Raw genomic sequence first — 23,795 nt, forward strand, 5'->3', positions numbered from 1 at the left:
TGTCCAGACCTCCTATGGAGGAGTGAAGGAGCATGGCATATTCTGGAAGTCATTTGGTGTGACCTCTGCACAGAGCTTGGAAGAGAAAGTAGGGGCTGGGCCGTGAGTTTAGACTTTAACCTTAGGACTCTTTTCTAGGTGATAGTTATGGAGGGATTTCCTTCTTGTTGTGGTTACATATGCGTAGCAGAAAATGTAACCATCTGAAGCATTTTCGCGTGTAGTTCGGTGGCATTCAGGGCCTTCACGTTGTTGTGCCACCCTCACCACCATCCGTCCCTGGGACGTGTTCACGTTCCCAAGCTGAAACTCTGTCCTCATTAACCAATAGCCCCCATGCCCCCTCCCCTGGCCCTTGGCACCCACCATCGCACTTTCGGTCTCTATGGATTTGACTGGTCTAGAACCTCACGTAAGTGGGATCCCACAGCATTGTCCTTTTGCGACCGGCTGATTTCGCCTACATCATGTCCTTAAGGCTCACCACGTGGTAACGTGTGTCAGAATTTCCTCCCCTTTCAAGGCCGAATGACATTCCACTGTAGGTGTAGACCACATTCTGTTTTATCCACTTGTCGGTTGGTGGGACACTTGGGTTGCTTCCCCCTTTTGGCTGTGGTGGATCGAGGGCTTTTAATCTGCGGAATGACAGAATCAGATTTCCATCTTACAGGTAGGGAGGGGAAAATAAACCTCTGGCTGCCAGTGCTAAGTTGACAAAGCCGAAGACCGCGTCCCCCTCACGTTTCCAGCTCCAGGCACAGTGCCCAGCGTGTAGTAATTACTCATTGAATGAATGAGTCCGTCTATGTTTTATTTTTTTTTTAATAGCAGAAATCTCTATAAAAGGTGGAAAATCATCTTTACACTTCAAAACTGAGGTAAAAGAGAGGAAAAGAAGATATAATAAAATGAGGTCCCTGAAAATACCTTTAAGCCACCAAGGACTAGCTGCATGCTGGTTATTATCCTCACTACTTTCTCTATGTTTCTGGTGTCCCTGGCGAATGGCAGTTGAGGTCAAAGGCCAGCCTTCATCAGCATCACACAGCTTCACTACAGTGTTGCTGTTCTTTCTTCGCAGCTCCCGCAGCCCAGGTATCTGGGCAGCTATCCCGACTATTCAAGTGAGTTTATGTGAAGTATTTAGAAGCTCAATTTGCGTACAGGGTGCCTCTTTCTCCAGCTTAAAAAGTACCTGTGTGTCTCCGGCGGATCTGTGTCCTAGTTTGCGTTCGTATTTTACTGGAGTGTAGACAGATTAGAAACCCTGACTCCATTAGGATATCGATCGTACGGTGACAAATTTCAAACACACGATGTAGGGGAATAAAGAACACAGCGAGCACTGACTCAGATTTGACGGTTGCCGCTTTGCTTAATGGATCCATTTATAAAATTCTGGATATTTAAAAAAAATATCTCTTCCATCATTTCGTTTTACTCCTATGAACCTCAGATTGCATCTCTAAAAAAGCATAATTTTCCTCCGTAATCACAATGCTACTTGCGTGCTTAAAAATCCGTATTGCTTGCATCACCAAGTTTTCTTGATTGGCTCAAAAATGCTTTCTTACACTTGGTTGGTTCAGGGGAGGCCTGCACGTGTTGGTTAGTTAGGGCTGCTTCAGCAGAATACCATTGAGCGGGTGGCTTACACGATAAACACTTCTCACGGGTCTGGAAGTCGGGAGGTCCGAGATCAAGGTGCTGCAAATTTGGTATCTGGGACCAGGGTCCTCTTCCTGGTTTGCAGACAGCAATCTGCCTTCTTGCTGTGTAATTAATGTGGCAGAGAGAAAGCTCTGGTCTCTCTGTTTTTCTAATAAGGGCACTAATCCCATCATGGGGGCCCTGTACTCATGACTTCATCTAAACTTAATTACTTCCCAGAGACTTCAGCTCCTACCACCCTGGGGATTAGGGCTGCAACACGTAAATTTGGGGTGGGGGACACAAATTGGCAGTCTGTAACGCCCCATGAATGTATCACCATTGCACCTATTTATAATGTCTCTTGAGACCCTTTTATTACAAAGCAGACCACTCGCCTTCACATCGTTGTTGCAGGAACTGGGTCATATGTCTTCTAGAACGTCCCACATTCGGGATTCGGCCATTGGTTTCCTTGTTCTGTCCTTGAACTTGGTCTTCTGCCTGTCATATTTCCTGTAAGAGGTGGTTACCTCTAGAGAATTGGTCAGGGTTAGCCTCGTCATTTTTGGCAAGAATATTTTACACGTGATTCTGGTGCTCTCTCTGGCCTACGTTGGGAGGCCCACAACATCTGGTCATCCCACCTCAGGGCTGCTAAGAATCATTACGGACTCAGAGTGATCTTTAAAAATATACAGTAAAAAACGGTTTTTCTTCTTACTCCAAAAGTAAGACATATTAATTGTAGAAGATTTACAACATAGAGATAAGCAAAAGAAATAAAACTGTCTTAAAATCCCAACCCTAGGTAACCGCCATCCACATTTTGATGTAGATCCTTCCAGTATTTCTTCATAATATATATTATATCATAATCATCTCTTTCCACTTACTGTGGGTATCTTTTAAGGTACTGAAATATTCTTTTACAATGTCGTTGGCTGTCTAGTCCTTGTATATGGGAATCAGAATTTATTTAATTAACCCACCACTTTTGTAGAATTCGTGAAAATCGTGAATCTACTGTCCCAAAGCTCCTTCAGAAATGGCCCCAGACCCGTCTGAGAGCAAATGACTACTGCGTGTCTACCTGTTTTCTGGATGGCTGCCCCTCACTTCTGGGAGGGTTGGGGTGAGGTTAGAGGTGCTTAAGGGCAGGAGTGGGGGTGGGGGTGGGGGCTGGGTGCCATTTGAGAGTTTTCCTGAAGCGTTGAACTCTATCTTCTGTGTCTTACCAAATACCCTACCTTGTTCTGGCGTTAGAGACCCCCTTTCCAGTCTAATGGGCAGATTTCTTGCACTCGCCCCACCCCTGCTCCTCAAAATGTCGTCACTGACCAGTAGCATCAGCTTCTTGGAGCTTCTTGGAAATGCAGTCTCAGGCCCTGCCCTAGACGGGCTGAACCAGAACCTGCATTTTAACCAGCGCCCCGGGAGGGACGTGGGAGACTCACTGTTAGAAAGTGTTTCTACTCAATTAATGGCTGGAGAAGCTGGTTCAGTGCGCGATTCGAGTGCCGAATTCAGCTGTGGAAAAAATCTTCACAAGGGGCCAACTCGACTGGCTTTCTTTGTAAGGACGGAGGAAAAAGCCAGGGGTGCATTTTGGAGAGGTAAACCTGGCGGTGGCCAGGAGCCTGGGATTTGCTGTTCAGACTCAGTCTTAATAACTGTGTGATGTTAATAAGTTATAAGTGGCCCAATCTTGGCTTTCCACCCCAGTATAACAGAGACTATATTTCTTATTTCATAGGGATGGTCTGAGGTTTAAACTTTTTAAAAAAAGTTTATTTATTTATTTTTGAGAGAGAGAGAGAGAGAGAGAGAGAGCACAAGCAGGGGAGGGGCAGAGAGAGAGGGAGGCATGGAATCTGAACCAGGCTCTAGGCTCTGAGCTGTCATCGCAGAGCCTGATGCAGGGCTTGAACTCACCAATCATGAGATCATGACCAGAGCTGAAGACAGACGCCCAACCGACTGAGCCACCCAAGTGCCCCTTGGGATGGTCTGAGGTTAAATAATACCATGCGCATGAAATACTTAGCACAGGGCCTGGCACATCCTAAGTGCTGAGTCAGCTATTTCATTCATGATCGGAAAATGCTGTTTTAGGAAGTGGCGTTGACAGCAAAGGTTAATTGGTAAATATCACTTTGGGGAATACCAAGATGCTGAACTTTTTCCTTCTAACTTCAGCGGTGAAAGAAGTCACCCACCAAGTTTAGCCGCTGGTCCCATGAACAGGAAGCGATAAACCATTTTAGGTTGAACGTCCGTGTTGTGTTTGGAACAACTGCTCACTACATCCCATAAGCTGTCTTATTCTTTTACCCAATGAGAAGGAAAAAGAAAACCCACAAAAAACCCCAAATTCCCCTCACTCTTTCTGTAAAGGTCTTTCTCTTCAGTACAGGTTGAGGCTTAAATACGCTTTGATTCCAAAGAGATTGTATTTACAAAGAACCTTCATCTTTAAAAAGACCCGTCTAGTTCAATTCTGTAGCGTTCTAAGAGAGCAACTCAACAAAGAACGTTGCAATGAATCACACAGCGGACTATTCTTTTTGAAGTGAGTGAAATAAAACTACTACCAAATGCGGTGTGGACTTTTTCCAACCCCTAAAATAAATATTTGTAAAGCGAGCCTCACTGGCATGAAGGCCATGGTGATAGAGGATTGATACATGATAACATGTTTCTTAAAGATGGATCTCCTGACAATTAGAGGTGGAATTCTTATCCTGGAATTGAGCCAGAATGAGTAAAATCCTTTTAGGAGTTAAGTACTCCCCTCTGTGAAGGAAACACACTCTCTTGGGGGGCACTACTTAGTTCCAGCGAAAGGCATTGACCCTGTTGCTGGTTGGAGAAATAAGTTTACCTTGTAGGAATCACCCCTAAATTCTTAGGATTCTTTTAAGTAGGCGAAGTGTCGTCCTAAATAATTTTACCTTCAGACGGCACGAGCTATCCTCACTATCCCTGTAACTATTCTCATCCTAAGATACTTTCTTGCTTCCGTAGGCTCCTGAGAATCTGGTGTTCCCCTTGTGAATTCGTATTATCGAGTGGATTTGCCAAGTACCGTAGGATGAACTCTGTTCAGGGTCCACTCTGCCTACGGGTTTCCTGTGGCCAGTGAGGGGACAAGGACAGTCTATGTCACCGTGGAGATGGCATTCTCAACCTGTAATCCGGGTTAATGAGCCTGATCCTGTGGCAGAATCAATAAATATGCACATTTCTAGAACATAGGTGTGGTTTATTTGTATATAATCGGTTGCAGAATTTATGTCCGTCAAAAGGCTTATCAGTAAGCTAAGCATAGTAACGTAACTAATTATACTTGTGTCCTACTCGGGTACTTTTATAGTTTCAAATATTATTAAGCCCACACAAACCCACAAAATGGGTATTTTTTCCATTCTTAGTGTACCATGATCACTGCTTCCTAATGATTTTGCGTCTTTTTAGAGTTTTCTGTGCCTGCGGGCCAAAGATTCAAACTAATCTGCTTATAGCAACATTCTGTTCTTTCACATCCTGTGAATCTCCTGCCACCCCTTCCTCCTGTGCCACCCAAAAAGACAGCACATATCCAATTAAACTCATTGTTTGATTTTCATTAGCGTTGGACACGTTTCTCCTAACTTGCCGACCCACGAGCCAACGTTTATTTCCTAGGAAAGGCTTGCGTTAGTCCTTCATTCCTCTTCTTCGAGTGAATATATTTTCAAAGTTAATTCGTGTTCTTCATTGTCACAAACTTAGAAATATTTAGAAAGGACTTTGTAAAAACATCTGCCTAACCCTCAGGAAAACAAGCGAGGAAAGGCTACGCCGGACAGAATTTCTTTAGAGCCAAGTCTAACGCAAAATGTTGATGCTTCCTGCCTTTCTCCAGAGTCCGACTTACTAGAAGGTCCTGGTTGTTGTTTAACTGGAACTTGGTCTGAGGAACCCTGAGGATAAATTGTTTTGTGAATATCACTCAGCCGCAAACATTTTTGCTTTGGGTTTTGTAGCGAAAGCCATGAGTTGGGGAAAGTCACCATTTCATTTTGAGGCTACCTACTCAAGGAACTAGACCGACTTTAGCTCTGCTGGCTGTTCGGTTGCTGTGTTAGTGATAATCCTGCACGAACGTGGTTCACCCCAAGGTCCTCTGGCATGATGGGCCCTTTGCTCTTCACCATCCTACTTTCTGTCTCTATGGATCTGACTCCTCTACGGACCTCACAGAAGTGGAATCATGCGTCTGTCCTTCTGCGACAGGCTTGTTTCAGCCTGGCGTGATGTCCTTAAGCTTCACGTATGTTTAGGATGAGAGAAGATTTAAGGCTAAATTCCATTGTGTGCAAATTCTGTTTTTATGAGTTTACCACATTTTGTTCACTCATTCATCGGTAGGTAGACGCTTGGGTTGCTTCCCCCATTTGGCTTTCGTGGACAGGGCTGCTAGGAACATGAGTGTGCAAATACATGTTCAGGTCCCTGCCTTCGCTTCTTTTAGGTATAGGCGCAGAAGTGCGATTCCCAGGATACGGCAATTACATTATTGTATTTTTGAGGAATCCTCCGTACTGTTCCCACAGCGGCTGCATCATTTTATATTCCCACCAACAGCGCACAAGGATTCCAATTTCTCCACAGACTTACCGACATTTTGTTTTCTGTATTTTTTTTGTTTGTTTGTTTCTTAAATACGATGCCCTAGCGGGTGTGAGGTAGTGTCTCATTGTGGTTCTGACTTGCATTTTCCTAATGACTAGCGATGCTGAACATCCTTTCACGCACCCTTTGGCCCTTTGTATATCTTCTTCGGAGTAATGTCCTTTGTTCATTTTTGAATCAGGTTCTTTTCTTTGCTTTTCTTTCTTTCTTTCCTTCTTTTTTTTTTTTTTTTTTTAGTGGTTGGGTCCTTGGCTTTTGCAGACCCAAGAGAAAGTGAAGACAATTCCATCAGTCAGTCAATCAACATGTCTTACCTTTATGAGGGAGGCATTACATAGTCTAAGCTGGTGCTAAATTCTGTTTAGTTATTTTTATTATTATTATTTTTAATCTTTATTTATTTTTGAGAGACACACACACACAAACACACACACACACACACAGAGAGAGAGAGAGAGAGAGGGAGGGAGGGAGGAAGGAACAGAGAAAGAAGGAGACTTCAGGCTCCGAACTGTCAGCACAGAGTCTGAGTTGGGGCTCGAACTCACAAACTGCAAGATCATGACCTGAGCCATTGTTGGACGCCCAACTGACTGAGCCACCCAAGTGCTCCTAAATTCTGTTTAGATGACAACACTGATGGCAGCCTCCAGGTGACAGGACTTGGTATTTTCTCAGAGGCCAGCTACCTGGAATTTACCAAGGGACTTTGGGACTGCCAACTAGGTTGTGGGAAGTAAGGGAGCAAAAAAAAAAAAAAACCAAACCCAAAAAACCCATAAATCAGCTAGGAAAGCTCACTGATCAGAAAATCCCCTCTTCCCCTGGTACAACAGCCCCCTGGGTCCTACTTCAGTCTTTAGATATGATCTAACCACTAGGAGGAAAGTAGGGTCCCTGGAACAAAACACATTTTGGCACTTATGGCTCTTCCAGATAAAAGCTTACATTTTTTTTTTTTTTTAACATTTCTTTGAAACCGGGGACTTAACATGATTTAGGCTCGTGAAAAGCCATCGTTAACATGCACTCTTCTTCAACTACGACATGGACCTTTACTCCACACGCTCTCTAAACAGAGATAATTACCATGGTAACCACAGTGTCTCACGATCTCACACATACACTTGCACCTTTCTTAAAGAAACACAGAACACAACAATGTAGAATTAAAACAGTAAATCATTGGAATGTTTTTTATTTGTTGTTACATAGTTGTCAGAATTTAGAGAAGAGCTGGACATTGTCATCCGCTATCAATTGTACTTGGAAAAAGTAGACGTTTGGCCAGGCCCTTTGACATCTTGCCAGAAAATAAGGGCTTGTTTGTAACATTGTGTAAGCAGTGACCGATGGGTTTCTAGATTGTTACGGTCAGAAGACTTTCAAAGCAGAAATGTCATGAAGAACAGAAAGTACTGAGCAGTATAGATTTTTACATGACACATTCACTGGGCCCACTATCTTCAGTTAAATTACAGTTATGATTACCCTAAAGTTGGTAAAAGTTTGCGCAAACATGCTTTTTTTGGTAACATCTAATTTTATCTTTGGTTGTATTTGGAAACAGGCACAACAATTTTGTTGTGCCTTCAAGTCTTTCTCCCTCTCTCTCTCTCTCTCTCTTTTCTGGCTATGTAAACAAGTCTTTTATTGCCCTATGAATACTTGATGAGTGGTCAGCAGAATGAAACCCATATGAAGCTTTCATCAAGAGGCATCTCCAAACAGCTTCTGACTAACTGCAGCCTCTGGGACACTGGGGACACAGCGAAGCCAAAGACCCACAGGCTGAAGATAAGTAAATTACAAACGCTTTTAGTAAGTCACCTGCCCTCAGTTTTGAATGTTTCACAATGTTCGTCTACGTATGAAGAGAAATATCTCTCCATAATTCCCCATGTGATGAGGGCTACTTTGCTTCTAGCTAATGGAATGTAACTCTGATTCCTCTATCGTTAACCGCTCTGTCTCTGGAATACCAATGTTTTGATGAGAGAGAAAAAGGACCCTCTTCTGTTTGATTGTTTTCTTTTAAATTAAAAGTAGCAATAAATCTAGCTCAACCAAAATAACTGCTGAACATTTCATATTAACACAGCAGTGAAGATGAACTTGGCCAGTGCATGATAAATGTTTCTCTGTGCTTAGATTGGAATGCCTCCAAACCCTTAAACTCCCACACCAATTTGGAAAGGCCTACCTGAGGTTTTTATATCCTTAGCCTGAAGATTCATTTTTCATTTAAAGATTGAGCTCCGAGGTTTCAAGGACAGCCACGCTATACTTCTGTAGAAAGTACACAGAGATAATGTTGGAATGAGAAACTTTTTTTTTAAACCTGGTAAATACATTATTTGTCTTCCAAATCTAACTGCTGTGTGCTTTTCTGTGTTGTCTAGAGTTTAATTATAAATCTATAAGCCTACGTTTCATAAATTAAGACACAAAGCAATTGGTGATCTCTTTAGTTAAGTGCGTACCTACTATGCGGTGGCTTAAGAACAGATGTGACATAATTCTGATCCTTCCACTGCTATCTTGTCTAAGAAGGTGGTGCATGAAATGATGATATCAGACAGCCCACGTCTGAACCTGACCAGCCAGTTGAATGCTGTCTGCTTTCTTGTGCATAGTCTACAGTAGTCAGGGATGCTTTATGGAGGAGGTGAGACCTGAACAGGTGCATGAGCAGTGGATCGAGTTGGGAGGCAGACCAACTGATGATGTGAAAGTGAAGCTGGTTGGTGGACCTCTGTTTGAAATGGTCATCATTTGTTTCACTTCTGGGCTCAAAAGCGCCCCAGATGCTAGATGGTGTGGAGATCTTGTCCTCAAGAGTTTTGCTCACTGTAGTTGGGGGGTGAAGTTGAGGGATGGCCAATTCAGACCCGGGAGATGAGCTCTTCCTCAAGTTTCACATTTGCTATGAACTTGCCCATGCTCCACCCTTGTTCAGCCTTCCTGTTTACTGGACAATTCCCCCTCACCCTCCGGTCTCACTTCACATGTTGCGTCTTTAGGGATACATTTTCTGACGTGTCTGGAAAGGTAGAAATCAACTCCCCTCTTATAAGTGTTCATAATCCCTTGTATTTTCATTTGTAGCTGTGGTCACAGCCTATTTATTTATTTTTTTATAAATAATTTATAAAAAAATTTATTTTTATTTTTTTCTATTATTTTTTCTATTATTTTATTCTATTTATTTTTATTTTTTATTTTTAAAAATTTACATCCAAATTAGTTAGCATAGAGTGCCACAATGATTTCAGGAGTAGATTCCTTAGTGTCCCTTACCCATTTAGCCCATCCCCCCTCCCACAGCCCCTCTCATAACCCTCAGTTTGTTCTCCATATTTATGAGTCTCTTCTGTTTTGTCCCCCTCCCTGTTTTTATGTTACTTTTGTTTCCCTTCCCTTATGTTTGTCTGTTTTGTCTCTTAAAGTCCTCATATGAGTGAAGTCATATGATTTTTGCCTTTCTCTGACTGACTAACTTCACTTAACATAATACCCTCCAGTTCCATCCATGTAGCTGCAAATGGCAAGATTTCATTCTTTTTGAGTGCCGAGTAATACTCCATTGTGTGTATGTATGTGTATATATATTATATATGTACAGTATACTCTATATATGTATGTATGTACATATATATATTATATATATTTACATATATATACACACACACATACACACACCCATCATATCTTCTTTATCCATTCATCCATCGATGGACATTTGGGCTCTTTCCATACTTTGACTATTGTTGATAGTGCTGCTATAAACATTGAGGTGCATGTGTTCCTTCGAAACAGCACACCTGTATCCCTTGGGTAAATACCTAGTAGTGCAATTGCTGGGTCGTAGGGTAGTTCGACTTTTAGCTTTTTGAGGAACCTCCATACCGTTTTCCAGAGTGGCTGACCAGCTTGCGTTCCCACCAACAATGCAAAAGAGATCCTCTTTCTCCACATCCTCGCCAACATCTGTTGTTTCCTGAGTTGTCAATGTTAGCCATTCTGACAGGTGTGAGGTGGTATCTCATTGTGGTTTTGATTTGTATTTCCCTGATGATGAGTAATATTTATTTATTTATTTACTTATTCATTCATTCATTCATTCATTCATTCATTCAAATTGAGGTATAGTTGGCATATAACATTATATTAGTTTCAGGTGCACTAACTACATCATGATTTGAAATTGTATTATGAAACCGTCACCACAGTAAGTCTAGTTAACATTGTCACCACACATAGTCACAGCTTTTGTTTTTTCCTTACCTAAAAAAAGTGTTTTTAAAGTTTATTTACTTTGAGACAGTAAGAGAGAGTATACGAGCAAGGGAGGGGCAGAGAGAGAGGGAGAGAGAGAGAATCCCAAGCAGATTCCACACATCACTGAGGAGCCCGACGGGGGAGGCTCAAACTCATGAACCGCGAGATCGTGACCTGAGTTGAAACCAAGAGTCGGATGCTTAACCGACTGAGCCACGTTTTTTCCTTGTAATATGCTCTTTTGAGATCGACTTAGCCACTTTCAAATATGAAACACCGTATTATTAACTATAGTCATCATGCTATACATCCTCGTGACTTGTTTATTTTATAACTGGAAGTTGGTACCTTTTGACCCCCTTCACCCATTTTCCCACCCCCGTCACAACTTCATTTTGGTTTGTGTGATTATTTAATTGTCTATGTAACCCCTGTTAGTCCTGAACTCCATGAGGCCAGAGACTGCTGTCCGGTGTCGTGAGCCTTACGTTTCGAGTGCTAGCATCTAGCACCTAGTACTTGGCATATAGTAGGAGATCAACGAATATTTGACGAATAAATACTGTTGGAGAAAACAGGTGGATTCCTAGTGGATGCTATTCATGTGTGGGTTAACCTCTTCATAATTCTCATACTCATCACCTACCCAGACTCCTTGGGGGTCACCTTTATCCACCTTTCATGTTGTTGTGACTCCCCATAGGCTCCTCAGTGCTTTCGTTGTTTGTGTTTTTGCCCTTTTCCATGAAAACGGTTGCTCATGCCGCAGGAGTAAGCCCCCAAAATACAACTCTGATCATGCTCCTCTCCACTGAAGGTGAAACATCCTCCTCCCACGTGGTGAGCTGCTACTGGCTCCACCCCGAGCACCTGACCCTGTCCCCTCACACCCTCTGCAGTGCCTCCTGAGCTCTCTGAGGTGTCTCACCCTCCTCTGATTTTCACATGTGATCCTTCTAGGCAGGAATACCTTTGCCCCCTGTCTTTTATCTGGAAAAGTCATATTCATTCTCAAGACCCAACCCAAATAGTTCCCTCCATGAAGACTTCTCTCTAATCAGCTCGATGGCTCTTCCATTCCTGTGGTTTCTTCAACCGTGCCTAGTCGTTCTATTTTTCACTCTTGCCACACTGTGCGGTATTTACTACCCTACGTGTCTATCTCACTTGCTAGGTTGAGTTTCTGGAGGCACAGAGCATGCCAGTCGCGTAATCACTCCCATTTTGTCCCTATCACTGAATACAGTGTCTGTCACAATAAATATTTTGAATGAATGAATGGATGAAAGGAAGTTTCTTTTACTGGTCTTATCCACATCTTAGGAATTGACTAATCTTTCTTTACAGGAGTATAAGCTCCTCTCTTAAATTACATCCCAAGCTTTTGGAGGCAGAAACAGTTTCTTATATTCTCCTCATGTATCACCTCGTGCTAATCACACATAATAAGAATGCACTATTTGCTGATTGATTGAACACTTGAAAGCCATCCTTTTTAACATCTATTTTGGTGCATACAAAAATAATTCTGGCTTATAATAATATTGTTAGAAAAATATCAGGAAATATAATTTCTCACATCAACTTGTGGAAAATGTCACTTTATTTATTTACTTGTTTATTTATAAAGTTTATTTATTTATTTTGAAACAGAGAGAGAGTGAACACAAACAGGGGAGGAGTAGAGAGAGAAAGAATTCCAAGCAGACTCCACACCATCAGAACAGAGCTAGACGTGGGACTCGAACTCACAAACCGTTGAGATCCTGATCTGAGCCAATGGAGCCACCCAGGTGCCCCAGAAAATGTCATTTTAAATGATACATCTCCAATTCTCCTTTTGAGAGTTTGCTTCTTGAAAGAAGCGAATGTAATGTACAACATTACAGCTGAAGGTTTTGAAAGTTTTATTTTTGAAAATATTTTATTCCAATTAATAAAATTTACTATGCAAGTTCATGATTTTTTTTTCTAGAACATGAATTAGAGATTTAGTACCAGATCGTTGTAATGAACTTTGAGAGTTCATGTTTTGCAATTCGGAATGGTTAAGTATATTTGATAAAGGCACCTATCACTGAGAGTCCAAAAAAAATGTATTAAGAATCCTTAGAGTGGGAACCGAGTTGAGCGGGGATTGTGGGAAACTGCTTAGACCAGTGGTCCCAAGTGTGATCCCAGACCAGCAACATCAGTATCGCCTCTATTCTGGTTAGAAATGCACATTCTCAGGTCCCATCTTGGATCTACTGAATCAAGAATGCTGGGGGTGAGGTCCAGCAACCTGAGTTTTAAAAACCCTCCAGGAGATTATGGTGCATTCTAGAGTTTGAAAACTACAGCTTTGGTCAAACTTTTCCCCAATTCAGTGACCTTCCTTCCTTCCTTCCTTCCTTTCTTTTCTTTCTATCTTAAATTTTTTTAAATGTTTATTTTTCAGAGAGAGAGAGACAGAGTGTGAGCAAGGGAAGGGCAGAGAGAGAGAGGGAGGCATAGAATCTGAAGCAGGCTCCAGGCTCTGAGCTGTCAATGCAGAGCCTGGTGTGGGGCTCGAAGTCACCACACGAGAGGTCATGACCTGAGCTGAAGTCAAACCCTTAACTGACCGAGCCACCCAGGTGCCCCGAATGACTTCCCTTTCTTAACAGAAGGCCATTCAACCTCTGCTTGGCTTCTTCCATTAGGTGGAGACCTTATCTCCCAACGAGGAAGCACATCATACTTTGGAACTGGTAAAACATTCTTTTAGTTTTGATTGGTAAAATATTCTGCCGACTTCCTTGTAACGTCCATTCTCTGAGCTATGGTGTACTTTCTGGAGCTCTCTAAACTAAAAAAATTGCTCTCCACGGCACTGCCCAAAGCGTCCGTGCCCCATTCTGCATCCGTTCCCCGGGGAAACACTCCTCAGTCTACCCAGCAATCCACATAGGTCATCTCTCCGTCATGCCCCCGATGTAGTTCTGCTTGTCCCGATTCTCGCTGGCATCCTAGATTTGGGCCGAACAGATCGGACGCAGTGTTTCCATCCACGTGGTTGAAAAACATGTTCGTTGTTTTGGTCCACCGTGTTATAATTTTGAGGCACTTTGCTCTTCAAGTAAAACAGAAACGGACAGGGGAAAAACCATTCTATGTTTCTTCGACGTGAGCTGCAGTTATCGGTACTTGGGCGTTTGCCTTCTGGTACTGTTTTATTTTTCAAGGTAGTTTTGCTTTTATTAAAGTATCGTTTGCAGAGTGGGTTTATTCATTTCTAAATCTTTAATGGGAAGGTGAGAGAAAATCACCACGTGGACAGATTTAGAAAGCAAAGTTATTGCCATGAGAATTTCCTTCCCATTTTCAAATTGGCCGTGCTTGCTTTTAAGCTTCTTGGGATATACAATTAAGCTTATTGACCTTAATAAATTCCACTGTAGGTATATATTAAGTTACAAGATGGGGAGAAATATTCAAATAGAATGATTTAAAAAATATTTCACTTCTCCCATTATCTTTGAATGTTTTCCCGCTACTTTGCTTTAAAACAAATGGGCTCCTGTTTGTATTTCTAGTTCACATATACATATGAATATATTGCTTTTTTAAGCTTTATGGAAGTATAATTGACAAATGAGGTTTTAATATATTTAAAGTGTAAGGGGCGCCTGGGTAGCTCAGTTGGTTGAGCGTCCGACTTTGGCTCAGGTCATGATCTCATGGTCCGTGGGTTGGAGCCCCGCGTTGGGCTCTGTGCTGACAGCTCAGAGCCTGGAGCCAGCTTCGGATTCTGGGTCTCCCTCTCTCTCTGACCCTCCCCCACTCTCACTTTGTCTCACTCTGTCTCTCAAAAATAAATGTAAAAAATAATTTCTAAAAACAAATAAAGTGTAAAATATAACAATTTGACATAGGTATGCATTGTGAAAGAATTTCCACCATGGAGGTAATTAGCATACCTATCACCTCACACATTTATTTATTAAAAAATTTTTTTAATGTTTTTATTTATTTTTGAGACAGAGGGAGACAGAGCATGAGTAGGAGAGGGGCAGAGAGAGACAGAGACAGCATCTGAAGCAGGCTCCAGGCTCTGAGCTGTCAGTACAGAGCCTGACGTGGGGCTCGAACTCACGGACTGTGAGATCACGACCTGAGCTGAAGTCGAAGTCGGATGCTTAACCAAATGAGCCACCCAGGCGCCCTACGTTTATTTATTTTTACTGTTATTTTTTTGGTGAGAAGACTTAAGTTTTACTCTCTTAGAACATTTTGATTACACAATGCAGTGTTACCAACTGTAGTCACCATGTTACACACTAGATCCTCGGATCTTACCCATCTTGTAACTGAAAGTTGGAACACTTTTCCAGCCTCTATCTATTTCCCAGCTCTCAGACCCTGGCAACCACCATCCTAGTCTGTTGCTATCCATAGGGCTTTTTCTCCTCTCTCTCTCTCTGAAAGATTCCACATACAAACGACATCGTGCAGGATTTGTCCTCCTCTGTCCGGCTTATTTCAATTTGCGTAGGTTCATCAATTGTTTTCCCGGATGGCAGGATTTCTGTCTTTTTCATAGCTGAATAGTATTTCATTGTGTGCATATACCACATCATTTTTATCCTTTTTTTTTTTTTTTTTGTGGACACTTAGGTTGTTTTCATGTCTTAGCTAGTGTGATGTTGCAGTAGATGTGAGAGCCTAGGTTGCTTTCGGATAGCTGCTTTCATTCCTTTTGATACATACCCAGAAGTAGGATTGCCATATAAGAAGGTAGTTCTATTTTTAATTTTTGAAGGAAACTCCGTACTGATTCCCAGGGCGGCTGCACCAATGTACCTTTCTGTCAACAGTGTGTAAGGATTCTCTTTTCTCCACATCCTTTCCATTACTTTTTACCTCTTGTTTTTTAATTTTTTAAAAATGCTTTGGTAGAGGGGCCTGGGTGGCGCAGTCGGTTAAGCGTCCGACTTCGGCCAGGTCACGATCTCGCGGTCCGTGAGTTCGAGCCCCGCGTCAGGCTCTGGGCTGATGGCTCGGAGCCTGGAGCCTGTTTCCGATTCTGTGTCTCCCTCTCTCTCTGCCCCTCCCCCGTTCATGCTGTCTCTCTCTGTCCCAAAAACAAATAAAAAGCGTTGAAAAAAAAAAATAAAAATGCTTTGGTAATAGACATCCTAACAGGTGTGAAATGATATCTAATTGTGATTTTGATTTTATTTCCCTGATGATTAAAATGATGTTGAGCATTCTTTCATGTACCTGTGGCCATTTGTATGTTTTCTTTGGAGGAATGTCTATTCCTGTCCTTTGTCCATTTTTATTTTTGTTTTTTTAAGTTTACTTATTTATTTTGAGAGAGACAGAGACAGCATGAGTGGGGAGGGGCAGGCAGAGAAGGAGAGAGAGAGAATCCCAAGCAGGCCCTGTATTGCCTGCACAGAGCCCCACGTGGGGCTCAAACTCATGAACTGTGAGACCATGACCTGAGCCAAAAGCAAGAGTTGGATGCTCAACCGACTAAACCACCCAGGTGCCCCTTTTCCCTATTTTTAAATTGAATATTGTTTTTGCTCTTGAGTTATGTGAGTTCCTTGTATATTTTATATATTAACCCCTTACCAGATATGTGATTTGCAAACATGTTTTTCCAGTTGGTAGGCTGCCTTTTCATTTTGTTGATGGTTCCCTTTACTGCACAGAAGCTTCTTAGTTTGGTCTAGTCTCATTTGTTTACTTTTGCTTTTGTTACCTTTACTTTTGGTGTCAAATCCAAAAAATTATTGTCAAAACCAGTGTCAAGGGGCTTACCTCCTATGTATTCTTCTAAGAGTTTTACGGCTGCAGGTCTTAAGTTCAAGTCTTTGAACCATTTGGAATTGGTTTTTGTGTAGAATAAAGTAAGAGTAAAGTTTCAGTAAAGTTGTTTTGCACATGGATATCCAGTGTTCCCAACAGTCTCTTTATTAAAGAGATTATCCTTTTCCTCACTGTAGAGTCTTGGATCCTTTATCATGAATTAATTGATATATGCATGAGTTTTTTTTCTGGGCTCTCTCTTCTGTTCCATTAATCTACACATCTGTAATATTGTTTGACATCAGAAAGTGTGATGCCTCAAGCTTTGTTTTTCTTTCTCAAGATTCCTTTGGTTATTTGGAGTCTTTTGCTGTTCCATACAAATGTTAGGATTGGTCTTTTTATTTCTGTGAGAGATGTCATTGGAATTTTGATAGGGATTGAATTGAATCTGTAGATTGCTTTGGGTAGTATGGACATTCTAACAGTATCAGTTCTTCTGATCCATGAGCATGGGATGTCTTTCCATTTATTTTTGTCCACTTCAGTTTCTTTCATCAGTGTCTTATAGTTTTCAGTGTATAGATCTTTTACTTCACCAGTTAAATTTATTCTTCTTGGTGCAATTATAAACTGGATAGTTTTTTTTTTTTAATTTTTTTTTCAACGTTTTTTATTTTTTTATTTTTGGGACAGAGAGAGACAGAGCATGAACGGGGGAGGGGCAGAGAGAGAGGGAGACACAGAATCGGAAACAGGCTCCAGGCTCTGAGCCATCAGCCCAGAGCCCGACGCGGGGCTCGAACTCACGGACCGCGAGATCGTGACCTGGCTGAAGTTGGACGCTTAACCGACTGCGCCACCCAAGCGCCCCTAAATTGGATAGTTTTAATTTCCCTTTCTGAAAGTTCATTATCAGTGTACAAAAAAGCAACTTATTTTTGTATATTGATTTTGTGTCCTGCAAATGTACTGAATTTGTTTATTAGTTCTAACAGTTTTTTTGGTGAAGTCTTTGTATTTTTCTAAAGACCAAAGTTTTCACCTGTAACCAGAGGCAATTTTATTTCTTCTTTTCCTCTTTGGATGCTTTAAAAAAAATTTTTTTTTCATGCCTAATTCTTCTGGCTAAGACTTCCAGAACAAAAGTGTAATAAAAGTGGTGAGTGTTGGGGCGCCTGGGTGGCGCAGTCGGTTAAGCGGCTGACTTCAGCCAGGTCACGATCTCGCGGTCCGTGAGTTCGAGCCCCGCATCAGGCTCTGGGCTGATGGCTCGGAGCCTGGAGCCTGTTTCTGATTCTGTGTCTCCCTCTCTCTCTGCCCCTCCCCCGTTCATGCTCTGTCTCTCTCTGTCCCCAAAATAAAATAAAACGTTGAAAAAAAAAATTAAAAAAAAAAAAAGTGGCGAGTGTCTTGTTCCTGATTGTAGAGGGAAGATTTCAGCGCTTCATTGTTGAGTATGGTGTTAATTGTGGGCTTGTCAAAGATGCCTTTATTACATTGCAGTACATTCCTTCTATACCTACTTTGTTGGAGGTTTTTTTTTTTTTATCATGAAAGGGTTTGAAATTTGTCATATCTTTTTTCTGCATCTACACAGACGGTCACGTGGTTTTCATCCTTCTCTTTGTTAATGTGCTATATCACATTGATGTATTTGTGTATGTTGATTCATTTTTGAATTCCAGGAATAAATAACACTTGATAGTGGTGTATGATCCTTTCAGTGTATTGTTGCATTTGGTTTGCTAATATTTTCTTGAGATTATCTGCATTTATGTTCATCAGGAATGTTGGCTTATAATTTTCTTTTCTTGCAGTGTCCTTGTTTGGCTTTGATAGCATGGTAATGCTGGCCTCAGAAAATGAGTTTGGAAGTATTCCCTCCTCTTCTATTTTTTGGATGAGTTTGAGAAAGATTGGTATTAATTCTAAATTAGATGTTTGGTGAAATTCACCAATGAAACCATCTGGTCGGGACTTTTGTTCATTGGGAATTTTTTGGTTATTGATTCGACCTCCTTGCTAGTAATTAGTCTGTTCAGATTTTCTATGTCTTCATGATTCTGTCTTGGTAGGTTGTATGTTCCTAGGAATGCATCCATTTCTTTTAGGTTGACCAATTGTTGGCTTATAATTGTTCATTGTACATATTTTTGGATGGCAGTTTTTATCTTTCAGCACTTTGAACACATCATGGCACTCCCTTCTGGCTTGGGAGGTTTTTGCCTAAATATCTGCTAATAGTTTTATGAGGGTTTCCTTGTATGTATCAAGTTGCTTTTCTCTTGCTACTTTTAAGATTCTCTTTGTCTTTAACTTTTGACAAGTTAATTGTAATGTGTCTTGGTGAGGATGTCTTTAGATTTATCTCATTTGGAACTTTCTGAGCTTTCTAGATCTGGATGTCTGTTTAGGTTAAGGAGCTTTTCAGCCATTATTTCTTTGAACAAATTTTTGTTTGTTATTTATAAATATTTTTAATATTTTGAAATTCTCACTTTGTTCATGCACTGCTCTCCTCACTGGGCAATCATCCTTATGACCATTATTGGAATTCTTGATCAGATAATGCACTTATATCCATTTCATTAAGATTGGTTTCTGGAAATTGATCTTGGACTTTTGTTTGGAATGTATTTCCCTGTTTCTTCATTTTCCTTGACACTCTGCGTTGGTTTTTCTGCATTAGATGAAACAGCCATGTCCCCTATCTTGACAGACTGGTCTCATATAGGAGATCAACCTTGTCAGCCTGGTAATAAGCTCCTTGTTGTCTCTCAATCCTTTGTGATTATCAACACCGTTGTCATTGTTCCCAGTAACTCCCAGTAGCTGAGAATGTTCCAAGGCCCATCAGTGTCCCAAAAGGGAGTCACAGTTGGCACCTAGGTGTAGGCTTATTAGGTAGGAGCATCTCCCTCTGGCTACAGCTGGGAGATTGCAGATTTAAATTTCTTTCAGGGAGAAACTGGGAGATGGGCACTTTTGCCTGCTCCCTCTGCACTGAGCCTGGGTATATAGCCACTGGCAGGGGTGGGGCAATTCTGTGCCCATTTAAAAACTGCTTTTTTTGTTTGATATAGTCTTGTGGAACTTATGAATGCAAAGCTCATTAGCTATCAGAGTTGGTTGTTAGGGGGGGCCTATCCTACCCAGGACAGCTATAAAAGCTGGAATTCCAGACATGTATGCAACCTCTTTCCCGAGGGATGTTGGTGTTGGTTTTATTGTTGGAGTGAGTTGGAGAAAGAAGATGGTGGAAGTGTCCACTGGCTTCCCTGGGTTCTAGGACGATGTGTGCTCTAGATGTGTGCTAATTAGGAGCCAGGCTCTAAGAGAGCAGCTTGTCAACGTGTAGTCAAGCCCCTTCCCAGCAGGCATTTTTGCCTGCTTCTTCTGCACTGAGTCTTGGGGGGGGACAGTGATGGGGATGGTTAAGTACTACTCCTTTGCTACAGTCTAGTGGGACTTATGGATGCAAGCCCGACTGGCTTTCAGAGCTAGATGTTTTGGCAGCCTGTCCACGGGGTGAGAACCTTAAAAGTTGGGGCACTAGATAATATGGTCCAAACCCTTCGCTCCTCAGGGAGATGCTGGGGATTGGAGATTCTGTGCTGATTTTATGGCATTCTGCCACGAAAGGGGTTTATGGCGAGAATGTGTCTCAGTCTTCTCTATGCATTTTGATACAGGCATTTTTCTCATTCACCCTACAGGTAGGAGTCACCACGGATTTCTCTGAGACAATCGCTCCATGGGTTGCTACATATTTGGTGCACCTCCGGGAGCTGGTAAGTTTATGTTTTGAACCTGGTTGAAGCACTATGTGATTTCCCTTAGTGTGTCTGATATTGTTGTTTTGGGCTCATTTGTTCCAGTCTATTGAGATCTTCTAAATCTCGACTCTGCTATACAACGTATCCCCTACTGGCTTGAGAATTGTGTTTTCTGTTTCTTCTTCTTCTTCTTCTTCTTCTTTTTAAATAGAAATATCCACCAAGTCAGGCCCATGAGCTAACACTTGAGCATATCACTGGGAATTCAAATCGACCTGACTTTGTTAATTTAAAGTCTTTGGCAATTCAATCAGAAATCTACAAAGCTTTATTTTTAATTTTCTAATTTTTATTCCTACCCACAAAAAATACTACAAGAGACTTGCTAAATACCGGATTGAAATTAAGAAACCAAGTGTCTATGGCATACTTCTGCTTCACCACTAGCTGCTCTGACAATCTTAGCCAATAAGTAGCAGTGGGGATCATTGTCAAAGTGCGCCCTTAGTGAATCAGTGCTGATTCTCAGTGACAAGAGCCTCCTTTTGAAAGTGTTTACAGGCCTACATTTAATAATTTATTCAAGGATTTTTCTGGAGATTGACATTCGCTCTCGAATTATAATTTTTTGCCATTTTCCTTTAGCCTTTTCCCTCGTGTTTGGAAGGCAGGACATTTCTCGTTTCTCATTGTTTCACATTCTCTGTTGAAATACAATGGCTCTGTAGTATCACATTTAAAAACATGTTTATTTATTCTGAGAGAGAGAGAGAGAGTGGATGTGAGTTTGCGTGCAAGTGGGGGTGGGGCAGAGAAAGGAAGAGAAAGAGAGGGAGACAGAGAATCCCAAGCACTGACAGTGAACAGCCTGGCAAGCTAACCTTGAAATCATGACCTGAGCCGAAATCAAGGCTGCTTAACTGACTGAACCACCCGGGTGCGCCTATATTTGCACATTCTTTTAGTATTTTTTTTTTTAACGCTTATTTATTTTTGAGACAGAGAGAGACAGAGCATGAGCAGGGGAGGGGCAGAGAGAGGGAGACACAGAATCTGAAGCAGGCTCCAGGCTCTGAGCTGTCAGCACAGAGCCCGACGCGGGGCTTGAACTCACGGACCGCGAGATCATGACCTGAGCCGAAGTCGGCGGCTTAACCGACTAAGCCACCCAGGTGCCCCTCTTTTAGTATTTTGAATGTGATCCATTTGGACTTAGAGACCTAAATTCATCTAAGTGATGAGGTTATTTCTAACTATTGTTATTTATTTTGGCTTTTAGTTCCTTGAGGCATTTTTATTTTGCTTTTTCAATTTTAAGACCCTCCTCTATGAGGGTTCAGAAACTTATCTGTTTTACTCATTATTATTCCATGGTGCCCATAACAGGCTCTTACTAAACACTTGTTAAATAAATGAATGAAAATTAAATCATACACAGACTCTTGTTACTAGACTTGTAACCCAATGAAGACTGTTACAGGTATGGATCACTTGTAATTCTCAGCTCAAACATGTATTATTTTATTTTGTTTTTGTTTTTGTTTTTGTTTTTCTATTGTGTTGTTTTTATTTGCTTTAAAATACATTGGTTCACGGGGCGCCTGGGTGGCTCAGTCGGTTAAGTGGTCGACTTCGGCTCAGGTCATGATCTCACAGTTCGTGGGTTCGAGCCCCGCGTCGGGCTCTGGGCTGATGGCTCAGAGCCTGGAGCCTGCTTCCGACTCTGTGTCTCCCTCTCTCTCTGACCCTCCCCCGTTCATGCTCTGTCTCTCTCTGTCTCAAAAATAAATAAGCGCTAAAAAAATAAAAAAAAACAAACAAAAAATTAAAATAAATTGGTTCACATAAAAATCCTGTTAATGCCTTAAAATGCAAACTTTACTTCTAAACCAAATTTATTTTCATTTACAATATTGTTAAATGTTTATTTCCAGTAAGAATATCATCATTAAACACGTTCTCAAGGTTTGTAGTTTTTTCCCTTATAAAATCTGGATCTGTGACATAAAAAAATTCATCAGAATGATTATAATATGCTTCTAATCATGTGCCTCTTAGTCACTGGCATTCAACAAGAAGAATGATCTGTATCATCATGAAATCAGATGCTTTGTTCAATCAGATATGTGCTCATTCTTTGCTTATATGAATGGGCGATAACCTTTGTTTTTCATAGATCAAGAATATCACTTTGATTCAAAGTTATTTACGATAATACTTTTTTTTTTTATTAGCACCTGCATCCTTAAACCGGAGACGTTACAGACTGAAATGCAAGAGAATCTATACTTAGAAGACTTAAAGATTTGCACCTGGAAAACAAAACAAAACAAAACAAATGACTGTCTTGCATAGTCAGATAAAATAAAAGAGAATTACAGATGTTACTTGTGACACTGATGCTTTCCCCAAGGATGCCTGGGGGTAGGGTGGGGTAGGATGGAGATTCATCTAGAATGAGTCCTACAAAATATTGATGGGGGAATACATTTCAGATTTTCTTTTATCTCATTTCATGAAAAAGGAATAAAAACACTTTTCTTTCAAAGTATTGATTCTACAGCCTGGGCCAGTGGGTGAACTATGTATTAGGCAAGGTGAGTGACAACACAACCACCATCTGGAAATGGGAACATTGAGAAGAGGGCAAGAGGGTCAAGCTGTGGGGATAAAGAAAAAAAAAAAGAAGTGAGAATAAACTGAATACATAAATTTCACATCAGAATACGAGGGTGAGGGAAGAGAAGCCAGGAAGAAGGAAGCGAGCGAATGAGCCGGAATGGCCTGCGTTCAGTAGACGCAGCTCGAGCCCTAGCGCTCGGAAAAGTTGGTGGTTGAGTCTGTCGCACATAGACATCAGGTTCCCTTCCAGCCACTCCTAGGAGCCAACCTCCACCTGGAATACACCAGAGTCGGGGACGCAGGGGCGTGACCTGAACGCTCAGGGAAAGCGGGTCAGTGTTCTCATCACGTGGTTTCCACCCTTCTTGGTTTGACGTGGAGTTTCTGCTGGGTAGAACAATCCACTCCGAAGCTAAGGAAGATATTGCAGAGGATGATTTTCTTTCGCTCGAATTGGACGGGACCTGTTGTTAAATTGACTTCTAAATGACACGAATAAAACATTTGGTTGAGACTTACCCTATAAAGCTTCAGAAAATTCTCCACTCCCCAGCACACGGTTTCCAAAGTCTTGCTTTTCCAGGCCTGGCGGGGTACGTATTCTTTCTGCTGCAGAACCCCGTCCTTTTGAGACGGCAAGGGCAAGGAAATGCCTCCCACAGACCCACGGAGCTGGAGCAAGGGTTGGTGTGGGGTCAGGCATCCAGGATTGTCCCCAGGCATGATACCTCTGTTTCCGGCTTGCCATTCTATATTGAGAGCAGTTTCTGAAACTTGGAGAGTTGACTCTTCTGGAAGCATTTTTTCAGGCATGTGTTTTTTTTCCTTAACACATACTTCAATTAAAAAGGCATTGATCTATTACTTTTTTCCCTTTCTCATGCTGTAGTATTGATATAATTTTTAATTTTTATTTAATTTCATTATTTTTATGGAGCTGTGTTCTTGCCTAGTGCTCATCTCCTCTCTGTTTTGGTGGAAGTCAAACCACCATTGGCCTAG

The sequence above is a fragment of the Prionailurus bengalensis genome, chromosome A1 (genome assembly GCF_016509475.1).
Source record: "Prionailurus bengalensis isolate Pbe53 chromosome A1, Fcat_Pben_1.1_paternal_pri, whole genome shotgun sequence".
NCBI lineage: Eukaryota > Metazoa > Chordata > Mammalia > Carnivora > Felidae > Prionailurus > Prionailurus bengalensis.